The following is a 17,542-nucleotide window of genomic DNA, read 5'->3' on the forward strand; positions in this document are numbered from 1 at the left end:
CCGAACTCGCACCGAGTCCCGTTCACCCATCACCCCCTGTGCTCACTGCCCCGTGTCCTAACTCACACCCAGTCCCGTTCACCCATCACCCCCTGTGCTCACTGCCCCGTGTCCTAACTCACACCCAGTCCCGTTCACCCATCACCCCTGTGCTCACTGCCCAGTGTCCGAACTCACACCAAGTCACGTTCACCCATCACCCCGTGCTCACTGCCCCGTGTCCTAACTCGCACCCAGTCCCGTTCACCCATCACCCCCCGTGCTCACTGCCCCGTGTCCTAACTCGCACCCAGTCCCGTTCACCCATCACCCCCTGTGCTCACTGCCCCGTGTCCTAACTCGCACCCAGTCCCGTTCACCCATCACCCCCTGTGCTCACTGCCCCGTGTCCTAACTCGCACCCAGTCCCGTTCACCCATCACCCCCTGTGCTCACTGCCCCGTGTCCTAACTCGCACCCATTCCTTTCACCAGTCACCCCCTGTGCTCACTGCCCCGTGTCCTAACTCACACCCAGTCCCGTTCACCCATCACCCGCTGTGCTCACTGCCCCGTGTCCTAACTCACACCCAGTCCCGTTCACCCATCACCCCCTGTGCTCACTGCCTCGTGTCCTAACTCACACCCAGTCCCGTTCACCCATCACCCCCTGTGCTCACTGCCCCGTGTCCTAACTCACACCCAGTCCCGTTCAGCCATCACCCCCTGTGCTCACTGCCCCGTGTCCTAACTCACACCCAGTCCCGTTCACCCATCACCCCCTGTGCTCACTGCCCCGTGTCCTAACTCACACCCAGTCCCGTTCACCCATCACCCCCTGTGCTCACTGCCCCCTGTCCTAACTCGCACCAAGTCCCGTTCATCCATCACCCCCTGTGCTCACTGCCCCGTGTCCTAACTCACACCCAGTCCCGTTCACCCATCACCCCCTGTGCTCACTGCCCCGTGTCCTAACTCGCACCAAGTCCCGTTCACCCATCACCCCCTGTGCTCACTGCCCCGTGTCCTAACTCGCACCCAGTCCCGTTCACCCATCACCCCTGTGCTCTCTGCCCCGTGTCCTAACTCGCACCAAGTCCCGTTCACCCATCACCCCCTGTGCTCACTGCCCCGTGTCCTAACTCACACCCAGTCCCGTTCACCCATCACCCCCTGTGCTCACTGCCCCGTGTCCTAACTCACACCCAGTCACGTTCACCCATCACCCCCTGTGCTCACTGCCCCGTGTCCTAACTCGCACCGAGTCCCGTTCACCCATCACCGTCTGTGCTCACTGCCCCGTGTCGTAACTCACACCGAGCCCCATTCACCCATCACCCCGTGCTCACTGCCCCGTGTGCTAACTCGCACCCAGTCCCGTTCACCCATCACCCACTGTGCTCACTGCCCCGTGTCCTAACTCGCACCGAGTCCCGTTCACCCATCACCCCCTGTGCTCACTGCCCCGTGTCCTAACTCACACCCAGTCCCGTTCGCCCATCACCCCCTGTGCTCACTGCCCCGTGTCCTATCTCACACCCAGTCCCGTTCACCCATCACCCCCTGTGCTCACTGCCCCGTGTCCTAACTCACACCCAGTCCCGTTCGCCCATCACCCCGTGCTCACTGCCCCGTGTCCTAACTCACACCCAGTCCCGATCACCCATCACCCCCTGTGCTCACTGCCCCGTGTCCGAACTCACACCCAGTCCCGTTCACCCATCGCCACCTGTGCTCACTGCCCCGTGTCCTAACTCGCACCCAGTCCCGTTCACCCATCGCCACCTGTGCTCACTGCCCCGTGTCCTAACTCACACCCAGTCCCGTTCGCCAATCACCCCTGTGCTCACTGCCCCGTGTCCTAACTCACACCCAGTCCCGTTCACCCATCACCCCCTGTGCTCACTGCCCCGTGTCCTAACTCACACCCAGTCCCGTTCACCCATCACCCCCTGTGCTCACTGGCCCGTGTCCTAACTCACACCCAATCCCGTTCACCCATCACCCCCTGTGCTCACTGCCCCGTGTCCTAACTCGCACCCAGTCCCGTTCACCCATCAACCACTGTGCTCACTGCTCCGTGTCCTAACTCACACCCAGTCCCATTCACCCATCACCCACTGTGCTCACTGCTCCGTGTCCTAACTCACACCCAGTCCTGTTCACCCATCACCCCCTGTGCTCACTGCCCCGTGTCCTAACTCGCACCGAGTCCCGTTCACCCATCACCCCCTGTGCTCACTGCCCCGTGTCCTAACTCACACCCAGTCCCGTTCACCCATCACCCGCTGTGCTCACTGCCCCGTGTCCAAACTGACACCCAGTCCCGTTTACCCATCACCCCCTGTGCTCACTGCCCCGTGTCCTAACTCACACCCAGTCCCGCTCACCCATCACCCCCTGTGCTCACTGCCCCATGTCCTAACTCACACCCAGTCCCGTTCACCCATCACCCCCTGTGCTCACTGCCCCGTGTCCTAACTTGCACCCAGTCCCGTTCACCCATCACCCGCTGTGCTCACTGCCCCGTGTCCTAACTCACACCCAGTCCCGTTCACCCATCACCCCGTGCTCACTGCCCCGTGTCCTAACTCGCACCCAGTCCCGTTCACCCATCACTCCCTGTGCTCACTGCCCCGTGTCCTAACTCGCACCCAGTCCCGTTCACCCATCACTCCCTGTGCTCACTGCCCCCGTGTCCTAACTCGCACCCAGTCCCGTTCACCCATCACCCCCTGTGCTCACTGCCCCCGTGTCCTAACTCGCACCCAGTCCCGTTCACCCATCACTCCCTGTGCTCACTGCCCCCGTGTCCGATCTCGCACCGAGTCCCGTTCACCCATCACCCCCTGTGCTCACTGCCCCGTGTCCTAACTCACACCCAGTCCCGTTCACCCATCACCCCCTGTGCTCACTGCCCCGTGTCCTAACTCACACCCAGTCCCGTTCACCCATCACCCCTGTGCTGACTGCCCCGTGTCCTAACTCACACCAAGTCCCGTTCACCCATCACCCTCTGTGCTCACTGCCCCGTGTCCTAACTCGCACCCAGTCCCGTTCACCCATCACCCCCCGTGCTCACTGCCCCGTGTCCTAACTCGCACCCAGTCCCGTTCACCCATCACCCCCTGTGCTCACTGCCCCGTGTCCTAACTCGCACCCAGTCCCGTTCACCCCATCACCCCCTGTGCTCACTGCCCCGTGTCCTAACTCGCACCCAGTCCCGTTCACCCATCACCCCCTGTGCTCACTGCCCCGTGTCCTAACTCGCACCCATTCCTTTCACCAATCACCCCCTGTGCTCACTGCCCCGTGTCCTAACTCACACCCAGTCCCGTTCACCCATCACCCGCTGTGCTCACTGCCCCGTGTCCTAACTCACACCCAGTCCCGTTCACCCATCACCCCCTGTGCTCACTGCCTCGTGTCCTAACTCGCACCAAGTCCCGTTCATCCATCACCCCCTGTGCTCACTGCCCCGTGTCCTAACTCACACCCAGTCCCGTTCACCCATCACCCCCTGTGCTCACTGCCCCGTGTCCTATCTCGCACCAAGTCCCGTTCACCCATCACCCCCTGTGCTCACTGCCCCGTGTCCTAACTCACACCCAGTCCCGTTCACCCATCACCCCCTGTGCTCACTGCCCCGTGTCCTAACTCACACCCAGTCCCGTTCGCCCATCACCCCCTGTGCTCACTGCCCCGTGTCCTAACTCACACCCAGTCCCGTTCACCCATCACCCCGTGCTCACTGCCCCGTGTCCTAACTCACACTAAGTCCCGTTTACCCATCACCCCCTGTGCTCACTGCCCCGTGTCCTAACTCACACCCAGTCCCGTTCACCCATCGCCACCTGTGCTCACTGCCCCGTGTCCTAACTCACACCCAGTCCCGTTCGCCCATCACCCCTGTGCTCACTGCCCCGTGTCCTAACTCACACCCAGTCCCGTTCACACCATCACCCCCTGTGCTCACTGCCCCGTGTCCTAACTCACACCCAGTCCCGTTCACCCATCACCCCCTGTGCTCACTGCCCCGTGTCCTAACTCACACCCAGTCCCGTTCACCCATCACCCCCTGTGCTCACTGCCCCGTGTCCTAACTCACACCCAGTCCCGTTCACCCATCACTCCCTGTGCTCACTGCCTCGTGTCCTAACTCACACCCAGTCCCACTCATCCATCACCCACTGTGCTCACTGCCCCGTGTCCTAACTCGCAACCAGTCCCGTTCACCCCTCACCCCGTGTGCTCACTGCCCCGTGTCCTAACTCGCACCCAGTCCCGTTCACCCATCACCCACTGTGCTCACTGCCCCGTGTCCTAACTCACACCCAGTCCCGTTCACCCATCACCCCCTGTGCTCACTGCCCCGTGTCCTAACTCGCACCCAGTCCCGTTCACCCATCACCCCCTGTGCTCACTGCCCCGTGTCCTAACTCACACCCAGTCCCGTTCACCCATCACCCCCTGTGCTCACTGCCCCGTGTCCTAACTCGCACCCAGTCCAGTTCATCCATCACCCCCTGTGCTCACTGCCCCGTGTCCTAACTCGCACCCAGTCCCGTTCACTCATCACCCCCTGTGCTCACTGCCCCGTGTCGTAACTCACACCCAGTCCCGTTCACCCATCACCCCGTGCTCACTGCCCCGTGTCCTAACTCACACCCAGTCCCGTTCACCCATCACCCCGTGCTCACTGCCCGTGTCCTAACTCACACCCAGTTCCGTTCACCCATCACGCCGTGCTCACTGCCCCGTGTCCTAACTCACACCCAGTCCTGTTCACCCATCACCCCCTGTGCTCACTGCCCCGTGTCCTAACTCACACCCAGTCCCGTTCACCCATCACCCCCTGTGCTCACTGCCCCGTGTCCTAAATCGCACCAACTCCAGTTCACCCATCACCCCCTGTGCTCACTGCCCCGTGTCCTAACTCACATCAGGTCCCGTTCACCCATCACCCCCTGTGCTCACTGCCCCGTGTCCTAACTTGCACCCAGTCCCGTTCACCCATCACCCCGTGCTCACTGCCCGTGTCCTAACTCACACCCAGTCCTGTTCACCCATCACCCCCTGTTCTCACTGCCCCGTGTGCAAACTCGCTCCCAGTCCCGTTCACCCATCACCCCCTGTGCTCACTGCCCCGTGTCCTAACTCACACCCAGTCCCGTTCACCCATCACTCCCTGTGCTCACTGCCCCGTGTCCTAACTCACACCCAGTCCCGTTCACCCATCACCCCGTGCTCACTGCCCGTGTCCGAACTCACACCCAGTCCCGTTCACCCATCACCCCCTGTGCTCACTGCCCCGTGTCCTAACTCACACCCAGTCCCGTTCACCCATCACCCCTGTGCTCACTGCCCCGTGTCCTAACTCACACCCAGTCCCCTTCACCCATCACCCCCTGTGCTCACTGCCCCGTGTCCTAACTCACACCCAGTCCCGTTCACCCATCACCCCCTGTGCTCACTGCCCCGTGTCCTAACTCGCACCCAGTCCCATTCATCCATCACCCCCTGTGCTCACTGCCCCGTGTCCAAACTCACACCCCGTCCCGTTCACCCATCACCCCGTGCTCACTGCCCCGTGTGCTAACTCACACCCAGTCCCGTTCACCCATCACCCCGTGTTCACTGCCCCGTGTCCTAACTCACACCCAGTCCCGTTCACCCATCACGCCCTGTGCTCACTGCCCCGTGCCCAAACTCACACCCAGTCCCGTTCACCCATCACCCCGTGTTCACTGCCCCGTGTCCTAACTCGCACCAAGTCCCGTTCATCCATCACCCCCTGTGCTCACTGCCCTGTGTCCTAACTCGCACCAAGTCCCGTTCACCCATCACCCCCTGTGCTCACTGCCCCGTGTCCTAACTCGCACCAAGTCCCGTTCACCCATCACCCCCTGTGCTCACTGCCCCGTGTCCTAACTCGCACCAAGTCCCGTTCACCCATCACCCCCTGTGCTCACTGCCCCGTGTCCTAACTCACACCCAGTCCCGTTCACCCATCACCCCCTGTGCTCACTGCCCCGTGTCCTAACTCACACCCAGTCCCGTTCACCCATCACCCCCTGTGCTCACTGCCCCATGTCCTAACTCACACCCAGTCCCGTTCACCCATCACCCACTGTGCTCACTGCTCCGTGTCCTAACTCACACCCAGTCCCATTCACCCATCACCCACTGTGCTCACTGCTCCGTGTCCTAACTCACACCCAGTCCTGTTCACCCATCACCCCCTGTGCTCACTGCCCCGTGTCCTAACTCGCACCGAGTCCCGTTCACCCATCACCCCCTGTGCTCACTGCCCCGTGTCCTAACTCACACCCAGTCCCGTTCACCCATCACCCGCTGTGCTCACTGCCCCGTGTCCTAACTGACACCCAGTCCCGTTTACCCATCACCCCCTGTGCTCACTGCCCCGTGTCCTAACTCACACCCAGTCCCGTTCACCCATCACTCCCTGTGCTCACTGCCCCGTGTCCTAACTTGCACCCAGTCCCATTCACCCATCACTCCCTGTGCTCACTGCCCCCGTGTCCTAACTCGCACCCAGTCCCGTTCACCCATCACCCCCTGTGCTCACTGCCCCCGTGTCCTAACTCGCACCCAGTCCCGTTCACACCATCACTCCCTGTGCTCACTGCCCCCGTGTCCGATCTCGCACCGAGTCCCGTTCACCCATCACCCCCTGTGCTCACTGCCCCGTGTCCTAACTCACACCCAGTCCCGTTCACACCATCACCCCCTGTGCTCACTGCCCCGTGTCCTAACTCACACCCAGTCCCGTTCACCCATCACCCCTGTGCTGACTGCCCCGTGTCCTAACTCACACCAAGTCCCGTTCACCCATCACCCTCTGTGCTCGCTGCCCCGTGTCCTAACTCGCACCCAGTCCCGTTCACCCATCACCCCCCGTGCTCACTGCCCCGTGTCCTAACTCGCACCCAGTCCCGTTCACCCATCACCCCCTGTGCTCACTGCCCCGTGTCCTAACTCGCACCCAGTCCCGTTCACCCATCACCCCCTGTGCTCACTGCCCCGTGTCCTAACTCGCACCCAGTCCCGTTCACCCATCACCCCCTGTGCTCACTGCCCCGTGTCCTAACTCGCACCCATTCCTTTCACCAATCACCCCCTGTGCTCACTGCCCCGTGTCCTAACTCACACCCAGTCCCGTTCACCCATCACCCGCTGTGCTCACTGCCCCGTGTCCTCACTCACACCCAGTCCCGTTCACCCATCACCCCCTGTGCTCACTGCCTCGTGTCCTAACTCGCACCAAGTCCCGTTCATCCATCACCCCCTGTGCTCACTGCCCCGTGTCCTAACTCGCACCCAGTCCCGTTCACCCATTACTCCCTGTGCTCATTGCCCCCGTGTCCGAACTCGCACCGAGTCCCGTTCACCCATCACCCCCTGTGCTCACTGCCCCGTGTCCTAACTCACACCCAGTCCCGTTCACCCATCACCCCCTGTGCTCACTGCCCCGTGTCCTAACTCACACCCAGTCCCGTTCACCCATCACCCCTGTGCTCACTGCCCAGTGTCCGAACTCACACCAAGTCACGTTCACCCATCACCCCGTGCTCACTGCCCCGTGTCCTAACTCGCACCCAGTCCCGTTCACCCATCACCCCCCGTGCTCACTGCCCCGTGTCCTAACTCGCACCCAGTCCCGATCACCCATCACCCCCTGTGCTCACTGCCCCGTGTCCTAACTCGCACCCAGTCCCGTTCACCCATCACCCCCTGTGCTCACTGCCCCGTGTCCTAACTCGCACCCAGTCCCGTTCACCCATCACCCCCTGTGCTCACTGCCCCGTGTCCTAACTCGCACTCATTCCTTTCACCAGTCACCCCCTGTGCTCACTGCCCCGTGTCCTAACTCACACCCAGTCCCGTTCACCCATCACCCGCTGTGCTCACTGCCCCGTGTCCTAACTCACACCCAGTCCCGTTCACCCATCACCCCCTGTGCTCACTGCCTCGTGTCCTAACTCACACCCAGTCCCGTTCACCCATCACCCCCTGTGCTCACTGCCCCGTGTCCTAACTCACACCCAGTCCCGTTCACCCATCACCCCCTGTGCTCACTGCCCCGTGTCCTAACTCACACCCAGTCCCGTTCACCCATCACCCCCTGTGCTCACTGCCCCGTGTCCTAACTCACACCCAGTCCCGTTCACCCATCACCCCCTGTGCTCACTGCCCCCTGTCCTAACTCGCACCAAGTCCCGTTCATCCATCACCCCCTGTGCTCACTGCCCCGTGTCCTAACTCGCACCCAGTCCCGTTCACCCATCACCCCTGTGCTCTCTGCCCCGTGTCCTAACTCGCACCAAGTCCCGTTCACACCATCACCCCCTGTGCTCACTGCCCCGTGTCCTAACTCACACCCAGTCCCGTTCACCCATCACCCCCTGTGCTCACTGCCCCGTGTCCTAACTCACACCCAGTCACGTTCACACCATCACCCCCTGTGCTCACTGCCCCGTGTCCTAACTCGCACCGAGTCCCGTTCACCCATCACCGTCTGTGCTCACTGCCCCGTGTCGTAACTCACACCGAGCCCCGTTCACCCATCACCCCGTGCTCACTGCCCCGTGTGCTAACTCGCACCCAGTCCCGTTCACCCATCACCCACTGTGCTCACTGCCCCGTGTCCTAACTCGCACCGAGTCCCGTTCACCCATCACCCCCTGTGCTCACTGCCCCGTGTCCTAAGTCACACCCAGTCCCGTTCGCCCATCACCCCCTGTGCTCACTGCCCCGTGTCCTATCTCACACCCAGTCCCGTTCACCCATCACCCCCTGTGCTCACTGCCCCGTGTCCTAACTCACACCCAGTCCCGTTCGCCCATCACCCCGTGCTCACTGCCCCGTGTCCTAACTCACACCCAGTCCCGATCACCCATCACCCCCTGTGCTCACTGCCCCGTGTCCGAACTCACACCCAGTCCCGTTCACCCATCGCCACCTGTGCTCACTGCCCCGTGTCCTAACTCGCACCCAGTCCCGTTCACCCATCGCCACCTGTGCTCACTGCCCCGTGTCCTAACTCACACCCAGTCCCGTTCGCCAATCACCCCTGTGCTCACTGCCCCGTGTCCTAACTCACACCCAGTCCCGTTCACCCATCACCCCCTGTGCTCACTGCCCCGTGTCCTAACTCACACCCAGTCCCGTTCACCCATCACCCCCTGTGCTCACTGGCCCGTGTCCTAACTCACACCCAGTTCCGTTCGCCCATCACCCCCTGTGCTCACTGCCCCGTGTCCTAACTCGCACCAAGTCCCGTTCACCCATCACCCCCTGTGCTCACTGCCCCGTGTGCTAACTCGCACCCAGTCCCGTTCACCCATCACCCCCTGTGCTCACTGCCCCGTGTCCTAACTCACACCCAGTCCCGTTCACCCATCACCCCCTGTGCTCACTGCCCCGTGTCCTAACTCGCACCCAGTCCCATTCATCCATCACCCACTGTGCTCACTGCCCCGTGTCCTAACTCGCACCCAGTCCCGTTCACCCCTCACCCCGTGTGCTCACTGTCCCGTGTCCTAACTCGCACCCAGTCCCGTTCACCCATCACCCCCTGTGCTCACTGCCCTGTGTCCTAACTCGCACCGAGTCCCGCTCACCCATCACCCCCTGTGCTCACTGCCCCGTGTCCTAACTCACACCCAGTCCCATTCACCCATCACCCCCTGTGCTCACTGCCCCGTGTCCTAACTCACACCCAGTCCAGATCATCCATCACCCCCTGTGCTCACTGCCCCGTGTCCTAACTCACACCCAGTCCCGTTCACTCATCACCCCCTGTGCTCACTGCCCCGTGTCCTAACTCACACCCAGTCCCGTTCACCCATCACCCCCTGTGCTCACTGCCCTGTGTCCTAACTCGCACCGAGTCCCGCTCACCCATCACCCCCTGTGCTCACTGCCCCGTGTCCTAACTCACACCCAGTCCCATTCACCCATCACCCCCTGTGCTCACTGCCCCGTGTCCTAACTCGCACCGAGTCCCGTTCACCCCTCACCCCGTGTGCTCACTGCCCCGTGTCCTAACTCGCACCCAGTCCCGTTCACCCATCACCCCCTGTGCTCACTGCCCCGTGTCCTAACTCACACCCAGTCCCGTTCACCCATCACCCCCTGTGCTCACTGCCCTGTGTCCTATCTCGCACCGAGTCCCGCTCACCCATCACCCCCTGTGCTCACTGCCCCGTGTCCTAACTCACACCCAGTCCCGTTCACCCATCACCCCCTGTGCTCACTGCCCCGTGTCCTAACTCGCACCAACTCCAGTTCACCCATCACCCCCTGTGCTCACTGCCCCGTGTACTAACTCACACCAGGTCCCGTTCACCCATCACCCCCTGTGCTCACTGCCCCGTGTCCAAACTCACACCCAGTCCCGTTCACCCATCACCCCCTGTGCTCACTGCCCCGTGTCCTAACTCGCACCCAGTCCCGTTCACCCATCACCCCCTGTGCTCACTGCCCCGTGTCCTAACTCGCACCCAGTCCCGTTCACCCCTCACCCCGTGTGCTCACTGCCCCGTGTCCTAATTCGCACCCAGTCCCGTTCACCCATCACCCCCTGTGCTCACTGCCCCGTGTCCTAACTCACACCCAGTCCCGTTCACCCATCACCCCCTGTGCTCACTGCCCTGTGTCCTAACTCGCACCGAGTCCCGCTCACCCATCACCCCCTGTGCTCACTGCCCCGTGTCCTAACTCACACCCAGTCCCATTCACCCATCACCCCCTGTGCTCACTGCCCCGTGTCCTAACTCACACCCTGTCCAGATCATCCATCACCCCCTGTGCTCACTGCCCCGTGTCCTAACTCACACCCAGTCCCGTTCACCCATCACCCCCTGTGCTCACTGCCCCGTGTCCTAACTCGCACCCAGTCCCGTTCACCCATCACCCCCTGTGCTCACTGCCCCGTGTCCTAACTCGCACCGAGTCCCGTTCACCCATCACTCCCTGTGCTCACTGCCCCGTGTCCTAACTCACACCCAGTCCCGTTCACCCATCACCCCGTGCTCACTGCCCGTGTCCTAACTCGCACCCAGTCCCGTTCACCCATCACCCCCTGTGCTCACTGCCCCGTGTCCTAACTCACACCCAGTCCCGTTCACACATCACCCCCTGTGCTCACTGCCCCGTGTCCTAACTCACACCCAGTCCCGTTCACCCATCACCCCCTGTGCTCACTGCCTCGTGTCCTAACTCACACCCAGTCCCGTTCACCCATCACCCCCTGTGCTCACTGCCCCGTGTCCTAACTCGCACCCAGTCCCGTTCACCCCTCACCCCGTGTGCTCACTGCCCCGTGTCCTAATTCGCACCCAGTCCCGTTCACCCATCACCCCCTGTGCTCACTGCCCCGTGTCCTAACTCACACCCAGTCCCGTTCACCCATCACCCCCTGTGCTCACTGCCCTGTGTCCTAACTCGCACCGAGTCCCGCTCACCCATCACCCCCTGTGCTCACTGCCCCGTGTCCTAACTCACACCCAGTCCCATTCACCCATCACCCCCTGTGCTCACTGCCCCGTGTCCTAACTCACACCCTGTCCAGATCATCCATCACCCCCTGTGCTCACTGCCCCGTGTCCTAACTCACACCCAGTCCCGTTCACCCATCACCCCCTGTGCTCACTGCCCCGTGTCCTAACTCGCACCGAGTCCCGCTCACCCATCACCCCCTGTGCTCACTGCCCCGTGTCCTAACTCACACCCAGTCCCATTCACCCATCACCCCCTGTGCTCACTGCCCCGTGTCCTAACTTGCACCCAGTCCAGTTCATCCATCACCCCCTGTGCTCACTGCCCCGTGTCCTAACTCACACCCAGTCCCGTTCACCCATCACCCCCTGTGCTCACTGCCCCGTGTCCTAACTCAAACCCAGTCCCGTTCACCCATCACCCCCTGTGCTCACTGCCCCGTGTCCTAACTCGCACCAACTCCAGTTCACCCTTCACCCCCTGTGCTCACTGCCCCTTGTACTAACTCACACCAGGTCCCGTTCACCCATCACCCCCTGTGCTCACTGCCCCGTGTCCAAACTCACACCCAGTCCTGTTCACCCATCACCCCCTGTGCTCACTGCCCCGTGTCCTAACTCGCACCGAGTCCCATTCACCCATCACCCGCTGTGCTCACTGCCCCGTGTCCTAACTCGCACCCAGTCCCGTTCACCCATCACCCCCCTGTGCTCACTGCCCCGTGTCCTAACTCGCACCCAGTCCCGTTCACCCATCACCCCCTGTGCTCACTGCCCCGTGTCCTAACTCACACCCAGTCCCGTTCACACATCACCCCCTGTGCTCACTGCCCCGTGTCCTAACTCACACCCAGTCCCGTTCACCCATCACCCCCTTTGCTCACTGCCCCGTGTCCTAACTCACACCCAGTCCCGTTCACCCATCACCCCCTGTGCTCACTGCCCCGTGTCCTAACTCGCACCCAGTCCCGTTCACCCATCACCCCGTGCTCACTCCCCGTGTCCTAACTCGCACCCAGTCCCGTTCACCCATCACCCCCTGTGCTCACTGCCCCCGTGTCCTAACACGCACCCAGTCCCGTTCACCCATCACTCCCTGTGCTCACTGCCGCCGTGTCCGAACTCGCACCGAGTCCCGTTCACCCATCACCCCCTGTGCTCACTGCTCCGTGTCCTAACTCACACCCAGTCCCGTTCACCCCATCACCCCCTGTGCTCACTGCCCCGTGTCCTAACTCACACCCAGTCCCGTTCACCCATCACCCCTGTGCTCACTGCCCCGTGTCCTAACTCGCACCAAGTCCCTTTCACCCATCACCCCCTGTGCTCACTGCCCCGTGTCCTAACTCGCACCCAGTCCCGTTCACCCATCACCCCCCGTGCTCACTGCCCCGTGTCCTAACTCGCACCCAGTCCCGTTCACCCATCACGCCCTGTGCTCACTGCCCCGTGTCCTAACTCGCACCCAGTCCCGTTCACCCAGCACCCCCTGTGCTCACTGCCCCGTGTCCTAACTCGCACCCAGTCCCGTTCACCCATCACCCCCTGTGCTCACTGCCCGTGTCCTAACTCGCACCCATTCCTTTCACCAATCACCCCCTGTGCTCACTGCCCCGTGTCCTAACTCACACCCAGTCCTGTTCACCCATCACCCGCTGTGCTCACTGCCCCGTGTCCTAACTCACACCCAGTCCCGTTCACCCATCACCCCCTGTGCTCACTGCCCCATGTCCTAACTCGCACCCAGTCCCGTTCACCCATCACCCCTGTGCTCACTGCCCCGTGTCCTAACTCACACCCAGTCCCGTTCACCCATCACCCCCTGTGCTCACTGCCCCGTGTCCTAACTCACACCGAGCCCCGTTCACCCATCACCCCGTGCTCACTGCCTCGTGTGCTAACTCACACCCAGTCCAGATCATCCATCACCCCCTGTGCTCACTGCCCCGTGTCCTAACTCACACCCAGTCCCGTTCACTCATCACCCCCTGTGCTCACTGCCCCGTGTCCTAACTCACACCCAGTCCCGTTCACCCATCACCCCCTGTGCTCACTGCCCTGTGTCCTAACTCGCACCGAGTCCCGCTCACCCATCACCCCCTGTGCTCACTGCCCCGTGTCCTAACTCACACCCAGTCCCATTCACCCATCACCCCCTGTGCTCACTGCCCCGTGTCCTAACTCGCACCGAGTCCCGTTCACCCATCACTCCCTGTGCTCACTGCCCCGTGTCCTAACTCACACCCAGTCCCGTTCACCCATCACCCCGTGCTCACTGCCCGTGTCCTAACTCGCACCGAGTCCCGTTCACCCATCACCCCCTGTGCTCACTGCCCCGTGTCCTAACTCACACCCAGTCCCGTTCACACATCACCCCCTGTGCTCACTGCCCCGTGTCCTAACTCACACCCAGTCCCGTTCACCCATCACCCACTGTGCTCACTGCCTCGTGTTCTAACTCACACCCAGTCCCGTTCACCCATCACCCCCTGTGCTCACTGCCCCGTGTCCTAACTCGCACCCAGTACCATTCATCCATCACCCACTGTGCTCACTGCCCCGTGTCCTAACTCGCACCCAGTCCCGTTCACCCCTCACCCCGTGTGCTCACTGCCCCGTGTCCTAACTCGCACCCAGTCCCGTTCACCCATCACCCCCTGTGCTCACTGCCCCGTGTCCTAACTCACACCCAGTCCCGTTCACCCATCACCCCCTGTGCTCACTGCCCTGTGTCCTATCTCGCACCGAGTCCCGCTCACCCATCACCCCCTGTGCTCACTGCCCCGTGTCCTAACTCACACCCAGTCCCGTTCACCCATCACCCCCTGTGCTCACTGCCCCGTGTCCTAACTCGCACCAACTCCAGTTCACCCATCACCCCCTGTGCTCACTGCCCCGTGTACTAACTCACACCAGGTCCCGTTCACCCATCACCCCCTGTGCTCACTGCCCCGTGTCCAAACTCACACCCAGTCCCGTTCACCCATCACCCCCTGTGCTCACTGCCCCGTGTCCTAACTCGCACCCAGTCCCGTTCACCCATCACCCCCTGTGCTCACTGCCCCGTGTCCTAACTCGCACCCAGTCCCGTTCACCCATCACCCCCTGTGCTCACTGCCCCGTGTCCTAACTCGCACCCAGTCCCATTCATCCATCACCCACTGTGCTCACTGCCCCGTGTCCTAACTCGCACCCAGTCCCGTTCACCCCTCACCCCGTGTGCTCACTGCCCCGTGTCCTAACTCGCACCCAGTCCCGTTCACCCATCACCCCCTGTGCTCACTGCCCTGTGTCCTAACTCGCACCGAGTCCCGCTCACCCATCACCCCCTGTGCTCACTGCCCCGTGTCCTAACTCACACCCAGTCCCATTCACCCATCACCCCCTGTGCTCACTGCCCCGTGTCCTAACTCACACCCACTCCAGATCATCCATCACCCCCTGTGCTCACTGCCCCGTGTCCTAACTCACACCCAGTCCCGTTCACCCATCACCCCCTGTGCTCACTGCCCCGTGTCCTAACTCACACCCAGTCCCGTTCACCCATCACCCCCTGTGCTCACTGCCGTGTGTCCTAACTCGCACCGAGTCCCGCTCACCCATCACCCCCTGTGCTCACTGCCCCGTGTCCTAACTCACACCCAGTCCCATTCACCCACCACCCCCTGTGCTCACTGCCCCGTGTCCTAACTCGCACCGAGTCCCGTTCACCCATCACTCCCTGTGCTCACTGCCCCGTGTCCTAACTCACACCCAGTCCCGTTCACCCATCACCCCGTGCTCACTGCCCGTGTCCTAACTCGCACCCAGTCCCGTTCACCCATCACCCCCTGTGCTCACTGCCCCGTGTCCTAACTCACACCCAGTCCCGTTCACACATCACCCCCTGTGCTCACTGCCCCGTGTCCTAACTCACACCCAGTCCCGTTCACCCATCACCCCCTGTGCTCACTGCCTCGTGTCCTAACTCACACCCAGTCCCGTTCACCCATCACCCCCTGTGCTCACTGCCCCGTGTCCTAACTCGCACCCAGTCCCGTTCACCACCCTCACCCCGTGTGCTCACTGCCCCGTGTCCTAATTCGCACCCAGTCCCGTTCACCCATCACCCCCTGTGCTCACTGCCCCGTGTCCTAACTCACACCCAGTCCCGTTCACCCATCACCCCCTGTGCTCACTGCCCTGTGTCCTAACTCGCACCGAGTCCCGCTCACCCATCACCCCCTGTGCTCACTGCCCCGTGTCCTAACTCACACCCAGTCCCATTCACCCATCACCCCCTGTGCTCACTGCCCCGTGTCCTAACTCACACCCTGTCCAGATCATCCATCACCCCCTGTGCTCACTGCCCCGTGTCCTAACTCACACCCAGTCCCGTTCACCCATCACCCCCTGTGCTCACTGCCCCGTGTCCTAACTCGCACCGAGTCCCGCTCACCCATCACCCCCTGTGCTCACTGCCCCGTGTCCTAACTCACACCCAGTCCCATTCACCCATCACCCCCTGTGCTCACTGCCCCGTGTCCTAACTTGCACCCAGTCCAGTTCATCCATCACCCCCTGTGCTCACTGCCCCGTGTCCTAACTCACACCCAGTCCCGTTCACCCATCTCCCCCTGTGCTCACTGCCCGTGTCCTAACTCAAACCCAGTCCCGTTCACCCATCACCCCCTGTGCTCACTGCCCCGTGTCCTAACTCGCACCAACTCCAGTTCACCCTTCACCCCCTGTGCTCACTGCCCCTTGTACTAACTCACACCAGGTCCCGTTCACCCATCACCCCCTGTGCTCACTGCCCCGTGTCCAAACTCACACCCAGTCCTGTTCACCCATCACCCCCTGTGCTCACTGCCCCGTGTCCTAACTCGCACCGAGTCCCATTCACCCATCACCCGCTGTGCTCACTGCCCCGTGTCCTAACTCGCACCCAGTCCCGTTCACCCATCACCCCCTGTGCTCACTGCCCCGTGTCCTAACTCGCACCCAGTCCCGTTCACCCATCACCCCCTGTGCTCACTGCCCCGTGTCCTAACTCACACCCAGTCCCGTTCACACATCACCCCCTGTGCTCACTGCCCCGTGTCCTAACTCACACCCAGTCCCGTTCACCCATCACCCCCTTTGCTCACTGCCCCGTGTCCTAACTCACACCCAGTCCCGTTCACCCATCACCCCCTGTGCTCACTGCCCCGTGTCCTAACTCACACCCAGTCACGTTCACCCATCACCGCCTGTGCTCACTGCCCCGTGTCCTAACTCACAACGAGCCCCGTTCACCCATCACCCCGTGCTCACTGCCTCGTGTGCTAACTCGCACCCAGTCCCGTTCACCCATCACCCCCTGTGCTCACTGCCCCGTGTCCTAACTCACACCCAGTCCCGTTCGCCCATCACCCCCTGTGCTCACTGCCCCGTGTCCTATCTCACACCCAGTCCCGTTTACCCATCACCCCCTGTGCTCACTGCCCTGTGTCCTAACTCACACCCAGTCCCGTTCACCCATCACCCCCTGTGCTGACTGCCCCGTGTCCTAACTCACACCCAGTCCCGTTCGCCCATCACCCCCTGTGCTCACTGCCCCGTGTCCTAACTCGCACCAAGTCCCGTTCACCCATCACCCCCTGTGCTCACTGCCCCGTGTGCTAACTCGCACCCAGTCCCGTTCGCCCATCACCCCCTGTGCTCACTGCCCCGTGTCCTAACTCACACCCAGTCCCGTTCACCCATCACCCCCTGTGCTCACTGCCCCGTGTCCTAACTCGCACCAAGTCCTGTTCACCCATCACCCCCTGTGCTCACTGCCCCGTGTGCTAACTCGCACCCAGTCCCGTTCACCCATCACCCCCTGTGCTCACTGCCCCGTGTCCTAACTCACACCCAGTCCCGTTCACCCATCACTCCCTGTGCTCACTGCTCCGTGTCCGAACTCACACCCAGTCCCGTTCACCCATCACCCCCTGTGCTCACTGCCCCGTGTCCTAACTCACACCCAGTCCCGTTCACCCATCACCCACTGTGCTCACTGCCCCGTGTCCTAACTCG

General features: G+C 62.3%; 1 protein-coding gene across 2 annotated transcripts in view; it reads left to right on the top strand.

The window, feature by feature from the left end:
• Positions 1-17,542, top strand: part of epha8 (eph receptor A8) — a 782,627-nt gene that overhangs the window by 640,863 nt on the left and 124,222 nt on the right. The gene's annotated exons all lie outside the window — the stretch shown is intronic.

The sequence above is a fragment of the Somniosus microcephalus genome, chromosome 25 (assembly GCF_052327205.1).
Source record: "Somniosus microcephalus isolate GS21.2 chromosome 25, FLI_Smic_1.0, whole genome shotgun sequence".
In the NCBI taxonomy this organism is placed as follows: domain Eukaryota; kingdom Metazoa; phylum Chordata; class Chondrichthyes; order Squaliformes; family Somniosidae; genus Somniosus; species Somniosus microcephalus.